Raw genomic sequence first — 22,936 nt, forward strand, 5'->3', positions numbered from 1 at the left:
GGTGCGCGCCCGGCTCTTTTGCTACTCCCAGGGTGCAAGCCGGCGGAGGGATGCGGCGATAGAGCAGCTGGAGCAGGAGGTTTTGACGCTTGAGAGGCGCCTGGCATCCGACCCCGAGGATCCACCCCTGCAAGAATTGTATCGGGAGAAGCGGGAGGAACTCCAGGCCCACGACGACCACGGGGCCCGGGACACCTTTGTTCAATCTCTCATCGGTGTCCTTCGGGAGATGGATTGTGACTCCCGCTTCTCCTACACCCTGGAGAAAAAGCACGTCACTTGCTCCATTACAAAGATAGCTTCCCCAGTTATCACCTCCCCCCCCCCCCCCCGCATCCCCCTTCTGTTCTGAAATGTGATTTGTCCTTTTCATATGTGTTCATTTTTTTAATTGTATCCTTTGGTATATATGGTTATGACTACTTTCTTCCACTATTTGATCTGAGGAAGTGGGTCTGGCCCACGAAAGCTCATCACCTAATAAACCATCTTGTTATTCTTTAAAGTGCTACATAGTCCTGTATTTTGTTTCAGCCACACCATAGAATCATAGAATCATAGAACTGGAAGAGACCTCAGGAGGTCATCAAGTCCAGCCCCCTGCTCTAGGCAGGACCAATTCCAACTAAATCAACCCAGCCAGGGCTTTGTCAAGCCGAGACGTAAACACCTCTAGGGATGAAGACTCCACTACTTCCCTAGGCAACCCATTCCAGTGCTTCACCACCCTCCTAGGGAAATAGTTTTTCCTAATATCCAACCTGGACCTCTCCCACCACAACTTGAGACCATTGCTCCTTGTTCTGCCATCTGTCACTACTGAGAACAGCCTCTCTCCATCCTCTTTGGAACCTCCCTTCAGGAAGTTGAAGGCTGCTACCAAATCCCCCCTCACTCTTCGCTTCTGCAGACTAAACAGACCCAACTCCCTCAGTCTCTCCTCATAGGTCATATGCTCCAGCCCCCTAATCATTTTGGTTGCCCTCCGCTGGACCCTCTCCAATGCGTCCACATCCTTTTTGTAGTGGGGGGCCCAGAACTGGACACAATACTCCAGATGCGGCCTCACCAAAGCCGAATAAAGGGGAATGATGACATCTCTGGATCTGCTGGAAATGCTCCTCTTAATGCAACCTAATATGCCATTAGCCTTCTTGGCTACAAGGGCACACTGTTGACTCATATCCAGCTTCTCATCCACTGTAACCCCCAGGTCCTTTTCTGCAGAACTACTACTTAACCGGTTGGTCCCCAGTTTGTAACTATGCTTGGGATTCTTCCGTCCCAAGTGCAGGACTCTACACTTGTCCTTGTTGAACCTCATCAAATTTCTTGTGGCCCAATCCTCCAATTTGTCTAAGTCACTCTGGACCCTATCTCTGCCCTTAAGCGTATCTACCTCTCCCCCCAGCTTAGTGTCATCCGCAAACTTGCTGAGGGTGCAATCCATCCCCTCATCCAGATCATTAATAAAGATATTGAACAAAACCGGTCCTAGAACCGAACCTTGGGGCACTCCGCTAGAAACCGACTGCCATCCTGACATCGAGCCATTAATCACTACCCGCTGGGCCCGGCCTTCTAGCCATCTTTCTATCCATCTTACCATCCATTTATCCAATCCTTAACTTGCTGGCAAGAATATTGTGGGAGACCGTATCAAAAGCCTTGTTAAAGTCAAGGTCTATCACATCCACTGACTTCCCCATGTCCACTGAGCCAGTTACCTCATCATAGAAGCTAATCAGATTGGTCAGGCACGACTTGCCCTTTGTGAATCCATGCTGACTATTCCTAATCACTTTCCTCTCATCCAAGTGCCTCAATATGGATTCCTTAAGGATCCCTTCCATGATTTTTCCAGGAACCGAGGTAAGACTGACCGGCCTGTAGTTCCCTGGATCATCCTTCTTCCCTTTTTTGAAGATGGGCACTACATTTGCCTTTTTCCAGTCATCCGGGATTTCTCCCGATCTCCACGACTTTTCAAAGATAATAGCCAAAGGCTCCTCAATGACATTTGCCAACTCCCTCAGTACCCTCGGATGCACTAAGTCTGGACCCATGGATTTATGTACATTAACTTTTCTAAATAGTTCCTAACCTGTTCTTTACCCACCATGGGCTGTCCATCTTCATCCCATCTTGCGTCGCTTAGCACAGAAGTCCAGGAGCCGACCTTGTCCATGAATACAGAGGCAAAGAAAGCATTGAGTACTTCAGCTTTCCCCACATCTGTCACTAGGTTACCTCCTTCATCCATTAGGGGCCCCACACCCTCTCTGATCACCTTCTTCTTGTTAACATGCCTGTAGAAACCTTTCTTGTTACCCTTCACATCCTTAGCCAGTCGCAATTCCATCTGCGCTTTTGCATTCCTGATAACCCCCCGGCATTCTCGAGCTAGACCTTTAAACTCCTCCCTGGTCATTTGTCCAAGTTTCCACTCTTTGTAAGCTTCCTTTTTGTGCTTTAGTTCACCAAGGATTTCCCCTGTAAGCCAGTCTGGTCTCCTACCATGTTTGCTTCTCTTGCTACGCAGCGGGATGGTTTCTTCCTGTGCCTTCAATAAGGCTTCTTTAAAATACTGCCAGCTGTCCTGGACTCCTTTCCCCTTCATGTTAACATTCCAGGGGATTCTGCCCATCAGATCTCTGAGGGAGTCAAAATCTACTTTTTTGAAGTCCAAGGTGTGTATTTTACTACTCTCTTTTCTTCCTTTGGTCAGGATCCTGAAATCTACCATCTCATGATCACTGCTTCCCGGGTTGTCACCCACCTCCACTTCCCCTATGTGACGGGGTGGAGCAACCCCGCCACTCGGGCGAGACAGACGGGGCCGCCGCGGAGCCGGCAATCAGCGCGGCAGGCCCGAGTGGGGGCGGAGGGACGCGTCATCACGCGGCGCCGGGGCGCGCCAGTGATGACGTCGGGGGAGCGACGCCAGGGACGGCAAGGGGAGGGGGGATAAAAGGAGCCGGGGAGGCCAGGGTAAGGGGGGCGGGACGGGCGGAACCGGCGGGACCAGCGGACCCGGCTGGGCCAGGAGGACCGGAGCCAGCGGCGGCGGGGCCGGAGCCAGCGGCGGCGGGACCAGGAGCGCCAGAGGCAGCGGTGGTGAGACGTGCGGCAGCCGAGCCAACCGGAGCAGGGGCCCAGGCGAGGGAGGAACGAGCCACGGGAGCCGGGCAAGGAGGCAGCGAAGGCGGCGGGGAGCCCGCAGAGACCAGCGGGTAACCAAAACAGTGAGGGCCAGCGGAGTGGAGCAAGATCCAGGGCGGGCTGTGGAACCTGAGAGCGGGGGTGTTTTGGGGTACCAGCCCCCCCCTGCTACCACTGAGAGGGCGCTTCTCAGTGTCAGGGCCCTGGGTCGGGGTCCGGAGAGAGGGCGGGCCCGGACCCCCCACTCCGCCCGGCGATCCAGAATCGAGGGGTATCTTGAGCGCGGCCTAGGGGCAAACAGGAGAGGCGGCGGCCTGGACGGGCGGCCTCGTGACACCCTATTAGTTCCTCCCTGTTTGTGAGCAGAAGGTCAAGCTGCGCACGGCCCCTGGTCGGATCCGTCAGCACCTGTGTCAAGAAGTTATCCCCAACATTCTCCAAAAACTTCCTGGATTGCCTGTGTACTGCCGTATAGGTTTCCCAGCAGATGTCAGGGTGATTAAAGTCCCCCACGAGAACCAGGGCCTGCGATCTGGAAGCTTCACTCAGTTGTCCGAAGAAAGCCTCATCTACCTCATCCACCTGATTCGGTGGCCTGTAGCAAACACCAACCACAACATCAATGCTGTTGTTTGCTCCTTTAAACTTAACCCATAGACTCTCAACAGGTTTCTCTCCATCTTTATACTGGAGTTCAGAGCAATCGTAGTGCTCTCTTGTGTATACTGCAACTCCTCCTCCTTTTCTCCCCGCCTGTTGTTCCTGAACAGTCTATACCCTTCCATGACAGCGCTCCAGTCAAGCGAGTCATCCCACCAAGTCTCTGTTATCCCAATTAAATCATATTTCTTGGACTGGGCCAGGGCCTCCAGTTCTTCGTGTTTGTTGCCCAGGCTTCTCGCATTAGTGTACAAACACTTCAGGTAACCAGTTGATTGCACTATCTTCTCCATTCGAAACAGGGGTCCTCCTTTCTTGCCCCTTCCTCTCTGCATTTCTTCCCGGTATCAGACTTTCCCACTCCCCTCAGGGTTTTGGTCACCGTCCCCCGACGAACCTAGTTTAAAGCCCTCCTCACTAGGTTCGCAAGCCTGCCCGCGAAGATGCTCCTTCCTCTCTTCGTTAGGTGGATCCCATCTCTTCCTAACAATCCTTGTGCCCGGAACAGAGTCCCATGGTCGAAGAAACCAAAACCCTCTCTGCGACACCATCTGCGCAACCACGCATTTACGTCCTCAATTCGATGATCCCTGCCCAGTCCTTTCCCTTCAACAGGGAGGATGGAGGAGAATACCACTTGCGCTCCGAATTCTTGGATCCTTCTTCCTAGCGCTACATAATCCGCAGTAACACGCTCAAGGTCATTCTTGGCCGTATCATTAGTTCCCGTATCATTAGTACACCAGACTAACACGGCTACATTTCTATCACTATTCACCATGGATGTAGAAGCTCTTTACACCAACATTCCACATGATGGACTACTAGCTGTCAGGAACACCATCCCTGATGATGCCACAGCACATCTGGTGGCCGAGCTATGTGACTTTGTCCTCACCCACAACTATTTCCAATTTGGGGACAATTTATATCTTCAAGTTAGTGACACTGCTGTGTCCCCACAATATGCCAGCATTTTTATGGTTGACCTTGAACAACGTTTCCTCAGCTCTTGGCCCCTAGCACCCTTCCTCTACTTACACTACATTGATGACATCTTCATTATGTGGACCCACAGGAAGAATTCCACAGGGATTTCAACAACTTCCACCCCACCATCAACCGTAGCCTGGGCCACTCCACACAGGAGATCCACTTCCTTGACACTACAGTACAATTAAATGATGGTCAGATTAACAGCATCCTATACTGGAAACCTGCTGACCTACATGCCTCTAGCTTCCATCCAGGACACATCACCTGATCAATTGTCTACAGCTAAGCCCTAAGGGTATGTCTACACTGCCACCCTAGTTCAAACTAGGGTGGCTAATGTAGGCATTCAAAGTTGCAAATGAAGCCTGGGATTTAAATATCCCGGGCTTCATTTGCATCTTGCTGGGTGCTGCCATTTTTAAATCCCCGTTAGTGCGGACTCTGTGCCCGCGGCTACACGCGGCACTGAGTAGGTAGTTCGAATTAGGCTCTCTAATTCGAACTACCTACTCCGTGTTGCATGTAGCCACGAGCACGGAGTCCACACTAGGGGGGATTTAAAAATGGCAGCGCCCGGCAAGATGCAAATGAAGCCTGGGATATTTAAATCACAGGCTTCATTTGCAACTTCGAATGCCTACATTAGCCACCCTAGTTCGAACTAGGGTGGCAGTGTAGACATACCCTCAGATACACCCAGATTTGCTCCAATGCCACAGAAAGAGACAAACACCTACAAGATCTTTATCAGGCATTCTTAAAACTTAAATACCCACCTGGGGAAGTGAGGAAACAGACTGACAGAGCCAGTCAAGTTTCCAGAAATCTACTGCTTCAAGACAAGCCCAACAAAAAAAGCAACAGAACACCACTGGTCATTACCTACAGCCCCCAGCTGAAACCCCTGCAGTGCATCATTGACAATCTACAACCTCTCCTGGAAAATGATCCCTCACTCTCACAGGCCTTGGAAAACAGGCCAGTCCTTGCCTACAGGCAGCCCCCCCACCTGAAGCAAATACTTACCAGCAGCCACACACCACACCACAGATACAGTCAACCAGGAACCTACTCCTGCAATAAACCGCATTGCCAACTCTGTCCACACATATATACAAGTGACCCCATCACAGGGCCTAACCACATAATCCACCACATCAGAGGTTCATACAACTGCACAGCCACTAATGTGATATATGCCATCAAGTGCCAGCAATGCCCCTCTGCCAAGTATATTGGCCAAACTGGAAAGTCTCTACAACAAAGGATAAATGGACACAAGTCAGATATCAGAAATGGTAACACACAGAAACCTGTAGGGGAACATTTTAACTTGCCTGGTCACTCAATCATGGATTTAAAAGTAGCCATTCTACAAAGGAATTTCACCAGCCAATTACAGAGAGAGAGTGCGGAATTGGCATTCATCTACAAATGTTTTCCTGGGCTTGAACAAAGATATTAACTGGATGTTGCATTGTAAAGCCAGTCTCCCCTGCCTCTAACAACTGCATTTTTACATCAAAAGCTAAGAATGGGACACTTCGAGCCCACTTAATTAGCCTTATTAGCATTGGTCCTACAAATGACAGGTACTTTCCCCCCACTCTGTTATAAATATCTTGGTTCTGTTATTTTCACTCCAGCTCATCTGCTGAAGTGGGTTTTACCCGCGAAAGCTCATGATATATATTTTTGTTAGTCTCTCTAAGGTGCCACAGGACTACTCATTGTTTTCAACAATAATAATAAAGCTTGTCTGTGTGGGGGGCAAGACTTTCTCTGTGGTCAAGCTGAGACTCTGGAATGAACTCTCCTAGGGTATGTCTACACTACAAAGTTAGTTCGAACTAACGGACGTTAGTTCGAACTAACTTTCCTAGGCGCTACACTAGCGCTCCGTTAGTTCGAACTTAATTCGAACTAGCGGAGCGCTTAGTTCGAACTAGGTAATCCTCATTTTACGAGGATTAAGCCTAGTTCGAACTAGCTAGTTCGAATTAAGGGCTGTGTAGCCCTTTAGTTCGAACTAGTGGGAGGCTAGCCCTTCCCAGGTTCCCCCTGGTGGCCTCTCTGGGCACAACCAGGAAAACTCTTCTCCTCTCCCCCAGCCCCGGGCCCTTAAAGGGGTAGACTCTGGCCAGACGGCACTAGAGTCAGCCAGCCCTGCCAGGAGTCTCTGCCCCGAACCAGTGGCTGCAGAATGAGCCAGGCAGCCAGTGCCAGTGAGATGTCCCCTGCCCAGTCCCCGAGCACCCAGGGGCCAGCCAGGGGCCGTAGACGGCGCACGGCCTCCTGGTCTAGTGCGGAGGTCATGGACCTCATTGAGGTTTGGGGGCAGGCCCCCAACGTCCATGATCTCCGCACTAGGAGGAGGAATGCGGCCGTCTATGGGCGCATAGCAGCCGCCATGGCCAGCAGGGGACACAGGCGCACCCAGGAGCAGGTGCGCATTAAAATTAAACAGCTGCGGCAGGCGTACGCCAGGGCCACAAGAGGCGGAGCCGCTGCAGGGGCTGCCACCTGCCCCTACTTCACTGCCCTCCACCAACTATTGGGGGGCAGGGCGGTCCGTGCCAGCCCGGGGGACATCGAGCCGGGACCAGAGGGCCCTGACCCGAGCACACCAGAAGGGTCACCGCCAGCAGTGTCATCCAGGGAGACCGTACCGGGTAAGTAGTTTGAATTAAGTAGTTCGGGGGGGGGGGGGAGGTGGGAGGGAGACCAGGGACCGCGTGCGTGGGCCATGCCTTCCACGGATCACGCAGACACCTGTGCACGTGCGAGCACATGCCATGCCACCCTTGGGCAGGTGGCTCCAGCTGCGTGACACCCAGGGGCCATTGCCCAATAGGCACATGCTTGTGCAAAGAGACGTGACATGCTCCCGACCCCGGGGCAGGACCCAGCAGGATGCTTTCCCTTCACATGTCCCCTCTACATGGAGGCAGGGGACATCTCCCCTCCCCCCGCCGCCCCGGCCACACTATACATGGCACAGGGACATGGGTGCGGTCTTGGGGCAGCTCCCAGTCCCGGGGAGAGCCAGACATCCTGACCATGGCCTCTGTACAAGCACAGCGGCTGTGACGGTGCAGGACATGGTCACCCTCACGTTGCGGAGTTGGGGAGGGGGCTGGGCATCATCCTCTTCGTCCCCAGGGAGAACTGACCACTTCTCTTCTTTCTCTACAGCTGCACCAGCTGCTCGTGCAAGGCGCACCACCCCGCCCGGGACATGCTCCCGCACCCGCGGCCTGCTCCGGACCGCCAGCACGGAGCAGGAATACTGGGACCAGCACCTTGGGGCCCTGCAAGCCGTGCACCGCACACTACGGGCGTGGATGCGGGAAGACCTGCAGGTCCGCCACGAGCTGCTGGCTGAGCTCCGAGGGCTGAGCACCAACCTGCAGCTCCTGCTGCAGAGCATGGTGCCCCGTGCTGGTCCTGCACCTGCTGCCCCCCCAACTGCTGTCCCTCCTCCCACTCCTGCCCCCCTCCCACCTCTTCCTCCTCAACCCCCACAACCTCTTCCTCAATGTCCACACCCCCCACCTCAACCTCCGCACCCTCCACCCCATCCCCCCGGGGACGCCGAGGCCCCCTCCCTCGCCGTGCTGGGAGGCGGTCGGCCTGGCGAGACCCCCACCCCTGATCCTTCAGTTTCCCCACCCCCTCCTTTCCCTTGCTTCCCCCTTTCAGCTCCCTCCTCCCAGTTTTCCCCCTCCCCTCTCCCAGCCTCTCTCTTCCCCTCTCCCACCTCCTTTTCCCAGTTTCCCCGAGTTTTGTTAAATAAACAGAGTTTCTATTTTTGAACACACGTGTCCTTTATTTTGTACATCAGGAAGAGGGGCTAGGGAAGGGTAAGTGGAAGGAGGTGAGGGAGGACTGGGGCACGAGCCCCCGATGGGGAGGACTGGGCTGGCTCTGCGGGCTTCTGGGGGTGGAAGCTCTCCTGCCGCCCCCCAATTGACCCGTCTCCCCAGATGGCAGCCTGCGGCAAGTGCAGCCGGTCTGATGGCCGCGTGGTGTGATGTGCCCAGTGTGGGTAGTCCGGGCAGCCAGGACTGCTTTGCAAGCAGGGCACCCCTGAGAACTGTCTGTCCAGGGTGGGGGTCGGGTCCCTTTAAGCGCAGCCCTGGGCTAGCCTGAGACAGCATCTCCACGCTCTAAGTCCTCCTCTGATGCCCTGCCGGCACTGCTTCCGGCCATCCTTAAGCCCAGTTCAGGGTCCACTCTGTGTGGACATGCTAGTTCGAATTAGCAAAACGCTAATTCGAACTAGTTTTTTAGTCTAGATCCGTTAGTTCGAATTAGCTTAGTTCGAATTAACTAATTCGAACTAAGTTAGTTCGAATTAACGTTGTAGTGTAGACATACCCATAGAGTGATAGGGTGGAATAGGCTATGAGGTCCCCTGCTGGAGGCTTCGTGGCCTGGCCACATCCCACCTCAGAAAAGGGCAGTAGAGAGGTCCTCCAAGCTGCCTAAAGTGGCTGTGTGGAAAACAGCAAATCAGGGTCCAGCAGGCTAGTATAAGAAGAGCTGCAGGTCCAGAGTCAGTTCAGATCCTTTCTAGCCCTGGAGGACAGTGGAAGGTGCTCCTGGTGGAGCTCTAGGCTGGCTACTGTGACTCCATCAGGACAGGGCCCTGAGGTAAGGTTGAAGAAAGTGCTGGAGCCATGGGGAAGTGGCCCAAAGAATTGTAGCACTGATGCAATTTATTTAAAGGGACATGGAGGATGGCTGCTATCTATATGGTCCCTGGACTGGGACTCTGGGTAAAGGGCAGGCCTTCCCCCCCCCCAAATTGGGAAAATGGCCTGGAATTTGATACACCCCAGAAGGGGAACTGAACTGTAGTGGGCCAGCCTTCATTCTGTTGATAACCTGGATTCCAAGGCAGATCCCGGAAGGACTGGGGTGCTTGATGCAGGAGAGCTTTCAGACAGTCCATATCCTCTGTGTTTGGGAAATGATGTTCCAGATTTGAAAGCAGAAGGGGTAACCCAAAGTCCTCAGTTAGCTCCAGACTTGTGAGGGACTGTTTGCCAACATGGAGTTCCTGGGCGGGAGAGGAAGGGGAAGGATGAATCCTCTTGCCAGTATCTGAGAGAAGTCAAGTTACCTTCCCAGAGTATTCAGAAAAACACCTGGGGGCAGCGGGAAGGGGGAGACAGGCTCCTTCGCCTGCAGAGCAAGGGGTCTTATTGTCTTGAAGGAAAATGCTGTGAGTCCTGATGCCCAGTCCAGGGCAATAAGAACTCTGTCCACCCTACCAGGGAACCAGAGGCAATACACAGTGTGGGGATGGCAGTGCCTCCAGCCTAAAGCAGGGATGCTATGGCTGCTTTGGTGCACTGTCCAATCTGTGTTGCCCAGCCAAGGGTGGGAAATGCCCAGGTGATGTGTATGACAGCTGTCTGTGACAATAAAGGCACCTAAAGCCAGGAAGAAGGGATGACTCCTTCCCACAGACTGACTGCCCAATGGTCTGTGAGAATGTGGGAGAGGAAATTCCATGTACCTTGACTATGTGTCTGAGGGACAAAAAGCCACCCCAGTGGGTAGGTACCAGTATTCCTCCCCCTTCCCCCAGACAAGCTGAGGTTAGGTCACTGGCATGACCCTAGACTCCAACCTCTGAGTGGGGGGAGCAGAGAAAGGAATTTCACCATGGGGAAGATTTGAAGAATTACCCTTGCCTGACCCTTTTGCTCCTGAAAGCAATGTCTTAGAGGTTTTTACGGCAAGGCTTGACAAAGCTTTGTCTTGAATAATTTAGGTGAGGTTTGTCCTGCTTTGGTGGTTGGCCTAGAGGACCTCCTGAGGTCTCTTCCAACCCTAATCTTCTATGATTCTATGGGTGCAGTGCTCTGCTAATTTCTTGATTGTGGGCAATGCCCACTGATGTAGTGAGGTGGAGTGGCCTCCCACTAAGCCAGAGGTGGAGAGACCACCACTAATGGCTACATTCCCCCCTAAAGAACTAGGTTTAACAACGATGCCTGACCAGCATCCTATGGGAAATGAAAGTATCTGTCATTACCTTCCATAATTTCACATTTCAACTATTCAGATCATAAATATTCTGCTAGCAAGCCAGCATACAGCCTTCAAAAATCCATGCAGAGTCATTTGACAGGCAGCTGAGTCTGGGGTCCCGATGTGATGCTCTGAACAAAAGAGCTAATATGATCCTGGGATGCAAACAAGAGACTCTCCATTAGAAAGAGAAAGTATTTACCTTCATATTTGGTACTGGTGCAAATGCTTCTGGAATACTGTGTCCAATTATGGTGCCCACATTTCAAGAAAGGCATTGATAAATGGGAGAAGGTTCAGAGAAGAGCCATGAGAATGATTAAAGAATTAGAAAATATGTTTTATAGGGTATGTCTACACTGCATTCCTCTTTTGAGAGAGGAATGCAATATAGACATACCCATAGTGACAGAGTCACAAAGCTCAGTCTATTGAGCTTAACAAAAAAAGACTTAAGGGGTGACTTGATTTCAGTCCCTAAGAGCCTATTGTTAAATATTTGATACTCATGTGGGAGCTTCAGTCTAGAGAAGAAAGGTTTAACATGATCCAAGTTGATGGTAAACAAATTCCAACTGGAAATAACTTAAAATTTAACAGTGAGGGCAATTAATTACCGAAACAATTTACCTTTGCTCATGTTGGATTCTCCATTGCTGGCAATTCTTAAATTAAGACTGGATGTTTTTCTAAAAGGTCTGCTGTAGGAATTGCTTTCAGGAATTTCTCTGGCCTGTGCTATACAGGAAGTCAGACTAGATCACAGTGGTCCCTTCTGGCCTTGGAATTTAAGACAACTATCCTGTATAATTTCTCTTTAGAACGTACAGGGCAGAGCTCACATATGCCCTGTCTTACCTTTGTTACTATGTAAACATGATACCTGATTTTTGGACTCCCATCTGGTTTCTAGGGCATGTGCATGCTGTCCCTCAAGCATCAGCTGCCCCACTGAGGCTACATCTAGACTGCATCCCTCTGTCGACAGAGGGATGCAAATCAAGCACGCCGAAATTGCTAATGAAGCAGGGATTTAAATATCCCGTGCTTCATTAGCATAAACATGGCCACCGCTTTTTTTCAAAGTGGAGCTTTTTTGGAAAAAAAACAGCAGTCTAGACACGGATCTGTCGAAAATAACCCCTTTTTTGACAGATCTTGTATTCCTCAAAAAATGCCTCTCCCAGAGAGGCATAAGGATCTTGCGCAAAAGGGTTTTTTGTGTGCAAAACGGAAGCGGCTACACTGCTTCTTTTTGTGCAAAAACCCCTTGCGCAAAAAGCATCGGCAGAAAATATGCTAATGACATCGCGACTCATGCTAATGAGTCTGTCATTAGCATACTGTTTGACGCAAAAACCTTGTAGTGTAGATTTAGCCTAATGCTTTAGACTAAAGGAAGAAATAAGACAGGGAAGCAGCTCTATGGCTCTGGCCTGCAGTCAGGGCTGAGCCGCAAAAAAGTCAGTGTAGGCCCTCAGGATATTAGCCAGGATGGGCAAGGAGTGTCCCTAGTCTGTTTTCCAGGAGCTGGGAATGGGCAACAGGGGTTAGATCACTGGATGATTCCCTGTTCTGTTCAATCCCTCTGGGGCATCTGGCATTGGCCACTGTCAGAAGTCATACAAGCAATTTCCTTTAGACACTCTAGTTCAGTGGTTCCCAACCTTTTCCAGATGGGGACTCATTTTGACAATTCAGGAGGACTTGGTGACCCAAGGCAATTCAAAAACAGGGGGAGGAGGGGGCAGAGCCACCTGGGGAGACACTTGGCAACCCTTTTGAAATGTAATGGCGATCCATATTTGGGTCGTGACCCATAGGTTGGGAAACCCTGCTCTAGTTCTTCTGTGCCACCACCAGTACCACACCTGTGATGGCCACCCCGTGCTTTGTGAAAATTGGCTTATAAATGTACATAACTCAAAGATGCTTTATGCAAAACTGTTCAAGTAATATATCAATTTTATAGTTACAATCTGCTGCATCTGTATATCCTATTTTTGTTCATGTATCATTCTTGTATGTGAAGTTAGAAATTTGAAGCATGGATCTATTTATAGTTCTAAATGTGCTAATGAGGGCCATTATTGATGTCCGGGAAACATAGTGACTTGGTGATCAAATCAATGACCTGTGAATAGTCTTGTTGGTCCTAGAAAGACATGTGACCATACCACCCAGTACTGGAATCCATTTTGAACCTGGTATTTTTCCATGGGTTCCCGCCCAGGGGGAAAGGCTATTTAAGCAATGGGAAGCAATCAGCCTTTTGTCTTCAGCTGGATTTTGAAACTGCCTGGCAAACCCTATGAAGATACAAAGAACTTTGAAGAAGCTGTAGACCCAAGTCAGAGTAAAAGATCAGCTCTGATTTGAAGCTTTTACCCAAAATAAAAACAGCTGTTTAGGATAAGAATTTGTATGTAACAAGTTTCTTAGTGGATTAGAACTAGCTAAGCATTTTTTGTTCATTTTAATTTAGTAATTTACTTTGATCTGTTTTCATTTGCAACTACTTAAACCCTACAGTTTGTACTTAATAAAAACACTTTTCTTTATCATCAGGCACAGTGTAAATAATTGTTGTTGGGGAGGGGTGAGAAACCACTGTGCATATCTCTCTTTCATTGATAAAGCGGGCTGACCTTATAAGCTTTCTGTCTGTAAAAGTTTTACAGAAACATGGATTTATTTGGGGTTTTAGTCCTGTTTGGGGGGTTGGTTTCCTGGGTGTTGAGCTTCTAGAATTGAGACTTTCCAGAGCTGAACTGGTTCAGTGTCAGTATTGTTCTGCAAGGGAGCAGTAACCCCAACTCTGTACCTTGTCTGGTGGAGACTAGAGGATCTGGCCCAGCAGGATAGGGTCGTGAGGAGCCCCAGAGAGCAGGAAGGCAGGTGTCAGTGGCATGATCAGTACACCAGGGGACAACCCCAAGGGGATGTCTGTGATTTAAACCTATCACAAGACCTTATAAAGATGAGAGGTTATGAAAACTAATCTCACTGTGATGGACACCCCCCCCCCCCCCCCCATGCTTTATGGAATGGGCTCATGGACACAAATATGCATAACTCAAAGATGCTTGGAACAAATTGAGTCATGTAACCTATCAATCTTAATGTCTTAATCCAGTGTTTCTGAAACTGTGTTCCATGGCACACTGGTGTACCACGAGGAAGTTGGAGGTGTGCTGCAGAGAACAACAGAGTTCAAAATGGCCGCCCTTAAATGGGCAGGTGACCTATTTTTTTTTTTGCTTTTTTTCTTTTGCTCAATAACTTCTCCCCCCCCCCCCAACCCTTTTTCTTTTCTCAACACAAAATCCTTGGTGTTCCTCATAAAAAAATTTGTTTGGTGTTCCGCGATCTTAAAAAGTTTAAGAAACACTGTCTTAATCCGCTGGGTCCATATATCTTATTTTGGTGTAAGTATCATTCTTGCGTGTAAAGTTAGATATGAAGTATGGAATGCTTTATAGTTTTAAATGTGCAAATGAAAACCATCAAGGGTGTTTCCAACATTGGGATGCCTCAATGTCTGGGCAATCATGTGTAAACAGCCCCTTTTGTCCTTTGAGTCTCAGCAGTAGTTGACCCTAGGAAGTCATGTGACCTCCATAACTCGTAGGGACTGACTACATAACTTCCCATGTAAAAGTGGGAATCTATAAAACAATGGGAAGCTCAGCAGGGGCTTTGTCTTTGGCTGGCTGCTGTGGCACACCCAAGGGAAGGAACCAAAGACCCCAGGGAGAGGGAAGATCCCTGGTTTGAAGGCTTAGCTGGAATAAGAACAATTGTAGGGTGAGGTTTTAGTGTTAGAATTAGCTATGCATTTTCTGTTGTTTTAAGTTTGTAATCTACCGTGCTCTGCCTGTTCTCACTTATCACCACTTAAATCACTTAAATCCTATTGCTCATACTTAATAAAATCACTTCTATTTACTATCAAGCCCAGTGTAAATAATTGTTAGGGGGGGGGGCAGTGTGTACATTCTCCTTTCATTATTAAAGGTGTGAAAAGCTCCTACAAGAACTGGGTGGATTTGCTTGCCTCAGAGGCTCACAGCAGCTCACTATTTTAGGCACCACACCATGGGCTTTAGTTTGCTAAACTCTTTTCATCATCAGCCAGCATATGGTAAAACAGAATAAATTCCACAGTTATTCCCCCCCCCCCTCCAGTGGAAAATGGGGAGGTGAGTGTTGGGGGAACCCAGGCCCACCCTCTACTCTAGGGATGTGTCTACACTGGTGTGATCTTGCGCCAAGGCGGCCGCTCTTGCACAAAAATTTGCTGCCTGTCTACACTGGCTGCGTGTTCTTGCACAAGTAAACTGACCTTCTACTGTATGAAATCAGGGCTTCTTGCTCAAGAACTCTGATGCTCCCGCTCAGGAATAAGCCCTTTTGTGCAACTGTTCTTGTGCAACAGGCCAGTGTAGACAGGCACCATGAATTTCTTGCACAAGAAAGCCCGATGGTTAAAATGGCCATCAGAGCTTTCTTGCGCAAGAGAGCGTCCACACTGGCATGGATGCTCTTGCGGAAAAGCACATGCCAGTGTAGACGCTCTCTTCTGGAAGAGTTTTTGCACAAGAAGCTGCCAGTGTAGACGTAGCCTAGGGTTCCAGACCAGGGCTCTATAATAGTAGCTGCCTACATGAATCCCCAACACCTGCTACAAGACATCTCTAAGACCCCTGGGCTACTCCCCTCTCTCAAGTTCATTCTCCTACTGTTCAATTGGGCGGTGTCTACATTGGCATGATTTTACGCAAAAGCATTTGCTTTTGCACAAAAACATGCTGCCTGTCTACACTGGCTGTGAGTTCTTGTGCAAGAACACTGACGTTCTAATGTGTGAAATCAGTGCTTCTTGCGCAAGAACTATGATGCTCCCACTCAGGAATAAGCCCTCTTGCACAATTGTTCTTGCGCAAGAGGCAACATGAATTTCTTGCACAAGAAAGCCCTATGGTTAAAATGGCCATCAGAGCTTTCTTGCGCAAGAGAGCATCTACACTGGCATGGATGCTCTTGCGCAAACGCACATGCCAGTGTAGACGCTCTCCTGCACAAATACTTTAACACAAAAACTCCTGTGTTAAAAGTATTTGCACAAAATCTTGCCAATGTAGACATAGCCTTGTTGTCTCCTTTCTTCCTCCTCTCAGCTACATGTGTGCACCCCAGGGCTATGTCTACACTTGCGGCTTCTTGCGCAAGTACAGCCGTTCTTGCGCAAGAATCCGCAGAGCATCCACACTGCCCGCCTGCTCTTGTGCAAGGGAATTTACAGTACGGCGTGGTAAGAGAGGGCTTCTTGCGCAAGAGCTATGCTCTTTTTTAACAGGTGTAAGCCCTCTTGCACAGGAGCTCTTGCACAAGAGGGCAGTGTGGATGCTCAGCAGGGATTTCTTGCACAAGAAACCCCTATGGCTAAAATGACCACCAGAGCTTTCTTGGACAAGAGACCGTCCACACTGCCAGGGATGCTCTTGCACAAAAGCGCATCTCGAGCATGGCAGTGTGGACGTTGTCTTGAGCAATACTTCTTGCTCAAGATGTTCTTGCGCAAGAAACCGTCTGTGTAGACATAGCCTAACTGTAGGCAAAGCTTCTTTTATACCCAGTGTCACGGGGGTAACCACCCCCCTCCCTCTTAACCCTGCAAGAGTGTGGGGTAGGGTGGGCCCGCGTTCTGTTCACGGAGGGGCCCTCCCCTACTCTCGGTCCGTTTACTCTAGGCCTATAGGGCGTAGTAGGGTTCCCACGTACCGGGAAGTCCCGGTGGGCTCACACCCTCCTACTTATACCCTGGGGCCCTCTACCTATAGACTGCTCCGGCGTCGGGGGGTCCCCTTTGGTCCTACGAGGCGGGGCACCGTCCCGACTCTGCACCCTACCGGGAACGGGGCATTGGGTACCTCCTCAGTCGGCGGGCTTCTGCAGGGCTCCGGGTGGCTTCGGCGGGCTTCTTCGCAGGTGTCCCTTGGCTGGTCCTCGTTCATTGGAGGTCCTGTCGTGCTAGGAGGGGGTACACTCTTCCAGTCCTCCCCCAGTCCCTCTCTGTGGGGGGGCCGAGGGGTGGTCGCCACTGGCCCACCTGCCGGCCACAGCCCAGCCCCGTCTGGCGACGCTCCCCCGTCCGCGTCTTCCGCCCAGCGGGTGCGCCGCCTCCCCTCCTAGTGTGCCAGCGCCGTGCTTAAAAGCGGCCGCCGGCTTGCTGCACATGCGCAGCAGCACAGCCAGCGTTCCTCCGGCTTCTTGCGAGCCGCGTGAGCCGCCCGCATGCGCGGACCCGGCACGAGTGACGAGGTCAGCCCGTCACACCCAGTCTGAACTTTTGTCTTAATTACCCCCAGGTGTCCTAATCAGCCCATGCTGTGCTGACTCTGCAGGGCTGGTCAATTAGCCCCAGGTGTTCAACTGCCCCTGATTGCCTCTGCTGGTTCTAAACCAGCCCCTCCCTGTTACTCTGGGAGCAGAGATCTCCTCAGGCTGAGGCTAGTGGTCTACTTTTCTCTCAATTGATCCTGTCACATACCTCTCCTCCTCTCTTTCTTTTTGGGAGGGATGCTACTTCTGTTGTGGCAGACAGGCAAGCAAGCAAGTCTTGGCTACACCCGTATTCTGGGCCAGGATCCCTCTTCTCTCCACCTGCTCTGTTTGCAGCTAGCTTCCTCCCCCACCCTCTTCACCTCAGCTGGCTGTAGGGGGGTGGGTAGGGGGGTCTCTACTGCCTTGCCCTGCTCTGCCCTGCCCTGCCCTGCCCTGCGGAGGGGGGGGATCCCCATTTTCCATCTTCTTGGGGGATGATCTGTCCCCTCTCTTCACTGTTGCAGGCCTGGACTCCACCATTCCTGCTACTGTTGCTGCTGCTCCCTCTGGGACAGAGGCGGTAAGGGGGCTGCTTTGGGGAAGCTCCCGGAGCCCTTTCTCCCCACAGCCTACTGTCTGTGTGTGTGTGTGGGCGGGGGAGTCTGTAAAGGACCCTCTTTCCATCTGGGTTCCTGGGGTGGTTGGGGTGTAGTTTTTCTGTGCGGTGCTGGGGGTGGGATGTGGTTTCCCCCGGCATTTCAGCTGTTGCTGCCACCACCACCACTGAGCTCTCCCCTGCCTCAATTGCTGCAGGGGCCTTTTTCCATTCTTGGTCCCATTGCTTGCCATCTCCTCCTTTTGCTCTGTTGGGTCCTGCAGCAGGTGCTGTGGGTCTGCTACTCAGGCACCCTGGGCACACCTGCCCTCCTCCCCCAGCAGTGTCTAGCTGCCCTTCCCCCTGCCCCTTCTAGCAGCAGGCCCTCTCTCACTGCTTGCCCTCCCTCTCCACTGCCTTCCCCCCTCATTTTCTGTGTGCCCATGCCCCCCCTTTTTCTCTTGTTTGGCACCTGAGCCTCCCCTTCCTTTCTTAGTCACCGCCCCATACACAGTTTCACTTACCACATGTTGTTAATATAATCTACCCCCTTATCTCCCCACTGCAGCCAGAGGAGCCGGTCTTACCATCCTGTGTTGGGAGTTGTACTTGTTCCTTTATCCCCACTTTCTCTTTTCTTTATTGGTGCCCTCCCACCCCTCTTCCAGCCTAGTGAGGGGGAGTGGTGAGCCTTCCTCTTCCCCTTCTTTCCACCCCTTGCTCCCTCCCCTGGCACTTTTTTTCCCTCTCCCAATTGTTCCTGTCCTTCCCTCCCTGCCCATGACAATAATGGAGGGGCTGTTGTGTGATGCCCCTGCCGCCCCTTCCCTACCCATCCTCCCATCAACCCATGTAAATGCTGTCCCCTCTGAGGCTGCTGGGTTACCCACTCATACAACGGTGGCAGTGGGCATGGATGGGAATTCTGGGAGCCCTGCTGTGGTGCCTTTTACCACTGTCACCATTAAGAATGCCCCCCGGAAGGGCCAGGGGAGGCAAAACCTCCCACGGTGGTGGCCCCCCACCGTGGCCTTGGTGTTGGCCATGGGTTTCCCCCTTTCCTTCCCCCCCACCCCCGTTCCCTTCTTCAGCTCTGGGGATGATGGGGTAGCCCAGGTAGCTACCACACTCTCCTCCCTGCTGCCTCCCAATCTGCTCCAGTCACCTCCTAGCCCCTTTACCACCTTGACCAGGAGGCACGGGGTCTGTTTCCTCCTGGTGTCGGCCTCACTCCACATGGAGACCTACGTCAGGGCATTGGCACATGTGGTGGGGTCTGTGGCAGTGGTGTTGGCTGCAGTGGCCGCCTCTAAGATGTTTGGGAAGGTGAAATTTTTCCTTGGTTACGTCTACATTGGCCCCTTTTCCGGAAGGGGCATGTTAATTTCAGAGATCGTAATAGGGAAATCCGCGGGGGATTTAAATATCCCCCGCGGCATTTAAATAAAAATGTTCGCCGCTTTTTTCCGGCTTTTAGAAAAGCCGGAAAAGAGCGTCTACACTGGCCCCGATCCTCTGGAAAAAGCACCCTTTTCCGGAGGATCTTATTCCTACTTCAAAGTAGGAATAAGATCCTCCGGAAAAGGGTGCTTTTTCCAGAGGATTGGGGCCAGTGTAGACGCTCTTTTCCGGCTTTTCTAAAAGCCGGAAAAAAGCGGCGGACATTTTTATTTAAATGCCGCGGGGGATATTTAAATCCCCCGCGGATTTCCCTATTACGATCTCTGAAATTAACATGCCCCTTCCGGAAAAGGGGCCAATGTAGACGAGCCCCTTGTGTCCAACACTGCCACCCAGTAGGCAGTGGAGAGAGGTTTGGCGGTGTGGGGATTTCACATCACGCTCGAGCCTCTGGAGGACCTGGGTGTACCCCTCCCCCTCCCCCTCCCCCATCTGTTCTTCCCTTCCTCCCATATGCCCCCATCAGTCCAGAGTCCCCTTCCTGCAAAGATCCTGCCCTCCACCATGTTGTCTTCTGCTGCCAGCAGGTCAAGATCCAAATGCCGCCAGCTGGGCGTGGTGGAGAAGCCCTAGAAGGGTCATTTCTGGTGCACCAGGTATATTATACTATGGGGGAAGCTCGGTGCTTTCTCTGGAGAGGCACTCAGGACCCCTGATGCCCAGGAGGGCACCTGCCCTGCCATCGTGGTGGCCCTGAGGGTCTGGACCCCGGGGTCACCCTTCCTCCAGCTGTGACCGTGGTCAACCTTGCTCGAGCCCCGCCAGGCCCAGACAAGCATGCGGGTGCTGCTGCTGCCGTGATAAGCAGCAAGGCTGGGCCTGCAGAAGAGAGAGTGGCGGGGTCAGCGACAGGACTCGGACAGGGCTTACCCCAGCGGGAGGTTTTCCCTTCCTCTACTGTCCAGCCCCTGTCTTCCCTCACCCTCCCACCACTGCCCTTCACCCCAGCCCTTCCTCCTCTAAAGTCCAGCCCCCCTCTTTGGAGGGCTGGGAGATTGCCTGGCACTCCACCCCACCTGCTGACAAGGGGGATGCCCTCCTCGTTACTCTGGGGGTGGATGTCAGAGCTGGTCCTTCCTCTGAGGCTCCAGATGCTTCACAGCACCGGGGTGGTGGTGGCTGAGGCGATGGCAGCAACTGCGAAGGGGGTGAATGCCTCCCTCCCAGAGTCCCTGCATGGAAGATGCTCCCTCTGCCTCCTCTTCCTATGCACCCTCTACCTGTGTGGAGGCAGCTGCTCACCCTGCCACCGACGAGGGTGACCATGTGGTGGCAGGTGGCAGACTCGCCTTCCTCTCACAGGCGTTCGAAGCCCTAGGCTTGACCCCCCGTTGCCTCAGAGGGGGATCATCTTGTCCTGGAGGGATGACAGCTGCCCTCTCCTTTTCCCTGTGACCTATAATCCTCCCTTCTCCCTGCCTTTGAGTTGCCCCAGGGTGCTACTCTCTGCCCGGCCATGAGTGGCGCTTTGTCTGGAGCCCCTGGGTGCTTCTAGTGGGTGCAAGTTCCCGTTGTTCCCCATCACCCCTAGTACTAGGACCTCTGGTGCTGCACTACCTGTGGCATCGGGGCCTGGAGCTGGGGAGACACTAACTTCCCCTGCTACTGATCCCCTGCCCTGCGAGGAGACACTGCATCTCAGTGCCTCTTCTGCTGAGGCTGCTGACCCTGTTCCTGCTCCCAAACCCTGTCCTACCCCTATTCCCTGCTCAACCCCTGTCCCAACCGAATTTATCCAGTCCTCCTCCTGTTCCCCCTCCATCCCTTCCTCTTGCTCCCCTTCCTCCTCCTCAGCCTGACCTCCCTCCCTCCACTTACCCTATTGCTGACGCTCCCAGGGTTGCTGCGTTTACCTCAGATGTCCACACCCAGGTGACAGTTTTTGTTTCTCCTGCTCCCAGCATGTCTAGGGCTGTTCTCCCTCCACCACTGCCCCTACCATCATCGCAGCAGGGACTTCAGAGTCCCTGCTTGCCTATGTTGGTCAGCCATGGGGCCATAGAGGGGGTCTGGTCTGAGGACATTCAGGAGCTTGAGGACCCAATGACCGATGTGCGGAGGGACGAGATGCACAGTTACTTGGAGGACATTCATGGCTCTCAGAACAAGGTGGTTCTCGCCCTTCAGCACTGGGGAGACTTCCATCTTGTCCTCTGGACCGTAAGGGCCATTTTAGGGGAGGGGAAAGGGACTAGGTGGTGGCAGGCTGTGGCCTACCAGAGGAGCCGCAGCTTCCGTGATGCCCTGCTAACGTTGGGGTTCGGTCACAGTTTGCTGCGGGGCTCAATAGGGGCTGCCAGCACTCCCGTCAGCGAGGATCTTCCCCAGCCCTCTCAAGACCAACGCTCATCGTTGCCACTATAAATATCTGGGGCTGTAGGATGGGTCTCCACAGGTGCTGGGGGTACTCCATCATATTCCTGCAGGAGACCCATACTGCTTTGGCCGCCGAGGCTAGCTGGTGGCTGGAGCGGGGGGACAGGGTCTATTTGAGCCACTTATCGGCTCTTCAAGCCAGTGTGATGCCTGTGTTTGGCCTGAACCAGGTGCTGGGGACCGCCAAAGTCATGCAGGGTTGCCTGCTGTACCTCTGGGTTTGGGTGGAGGGCCTAATGTTACACCTTCTTAACGTTTACGCCCTGACGTGCAGCCCAGCGAGACTCTGCTTCTTCCAGCAGGCATCTGCCTTCCTTGGCTCTCTGGATCCTTGCAAGTGCCTGGTCCTGGGTGGGGATTTCAACTGCACCCTCGAGGAATAAGACCGTACGGGGACCAAGCAGTGCCACCATGGACATCCTCAGGAAGATTATAGATCAACACTCCCTGGTGGACGTTTGGTGTGAACTCCACCTGGACAAGGACACCATGTTCACCTTTGTCCAGGTGGAGGGTCAACAGTAGTTTCACTCCTGGTTGGACCGCATTTACCTTTCTCTTCATCATCTTTCTCGGTCCCGCTCCTCCAGCATTTGGCCAGCTCTGTTCTCAGACCATCACTTGGTGGCCAAGACAGCCTCTCTTTCTTTGGAGAGGCCAGGGCTGGCCTACTGGCATTTCAACAAAAGGTTACCCAAGGACGTGGGCTTTGTAGTGTCCTTCCAGGAGTTCCCCCTGGCCTGGCGGTGCGCCTTTCCCTCAGCACAGTGGTGGTGGGATGTGGGGAAGGTGCATATGTGGCTCTTCTGCAGCTACTAAACCCAGGGGGCCAGCCAGCAGTGGGATGGGGCGATAAAGCAGTTGGAACAGGAGGTTTTACAGCTGGAGAGGCATCTGGCCACCAGCCCCCGAAATCCATCCCTCTGCCGAATGTACCAGGAAAAGTGGGAGGAACTCTGGGCTCTCAATGACCTTCGGGCCTGAGGTGCCTTTGTTTGTCATTGCATCCATCTACCCCGGGAGATGTATCGCAGCTCCTACTTCTTCTATGCCCTGGAGAAAAAGAGGGGGGCTAAAAAGCACATAATTTGCCTTCTGGCAGAGGATGGCACCCCCCTCACAGAGCCGGTGGAGATGCGTGAGCGGGCTTGAGCCTTCTACGCCTCCCTTTTCTTCCCAGATCCAACTGACACCAATGCCTGCAAAGTTCTCTGGGACAAACTTCCGATGGTCAGCATGGGCGACTGGGACCAGCTGGGGCTGCCTCTCCCTCTAGCCAAGTTCTCAGAAGCCCTATGTCTCATGCCCACCAAT

The 22,936-nt window shown here is 52.4% G+C and overlaps 1 protein-coding gene and 1 long non-coding RNA gene across 2 annotated transcripts in view; one reads left to right on the top strand and one right to left on the bottom strand.

Moving 5' to 3' along the window:
* LOC102454332 (scavenger receptor class F member 2-like) overlaps positions 1-22,936 on the top strand; it is a 264,639-nt gene that overhangs the window by 177,434 nt on the left and 64,269 nt on the right. The gene's annotated exons all lie outside the window — the stretch shown is intronic.
* LOC142823555 (uncharacterized) lies at positions 9,755-17,041 on the bottom strand. Its single transcript, XR_012898739.2, has 3 exons — positions 16,797-17,041; positions 10,868-11,018; positions 9,755-9,883 (listed from the first exon to the last, which is right to left on the bottom strand). It is a non-coding gene; the product is annotated as an uncharacterized LOC142823555 (long non-coding RNA).

Source organism: Pelodiscus sinensis, chromosome W (genome assembly GCF_052426305.1).
Source record: "Pelodiscus sinensis isolate ZL-2025 chromosome W, ASM5242630v1, whole genome shotgun sequence".
NCBI classification, from domain to species: domain Eukaryota; kingdom Metazoa; phylum Chordata; order Testudines; family Trionychidae; genus Pelodiscus; species Pelodiscus sinensis.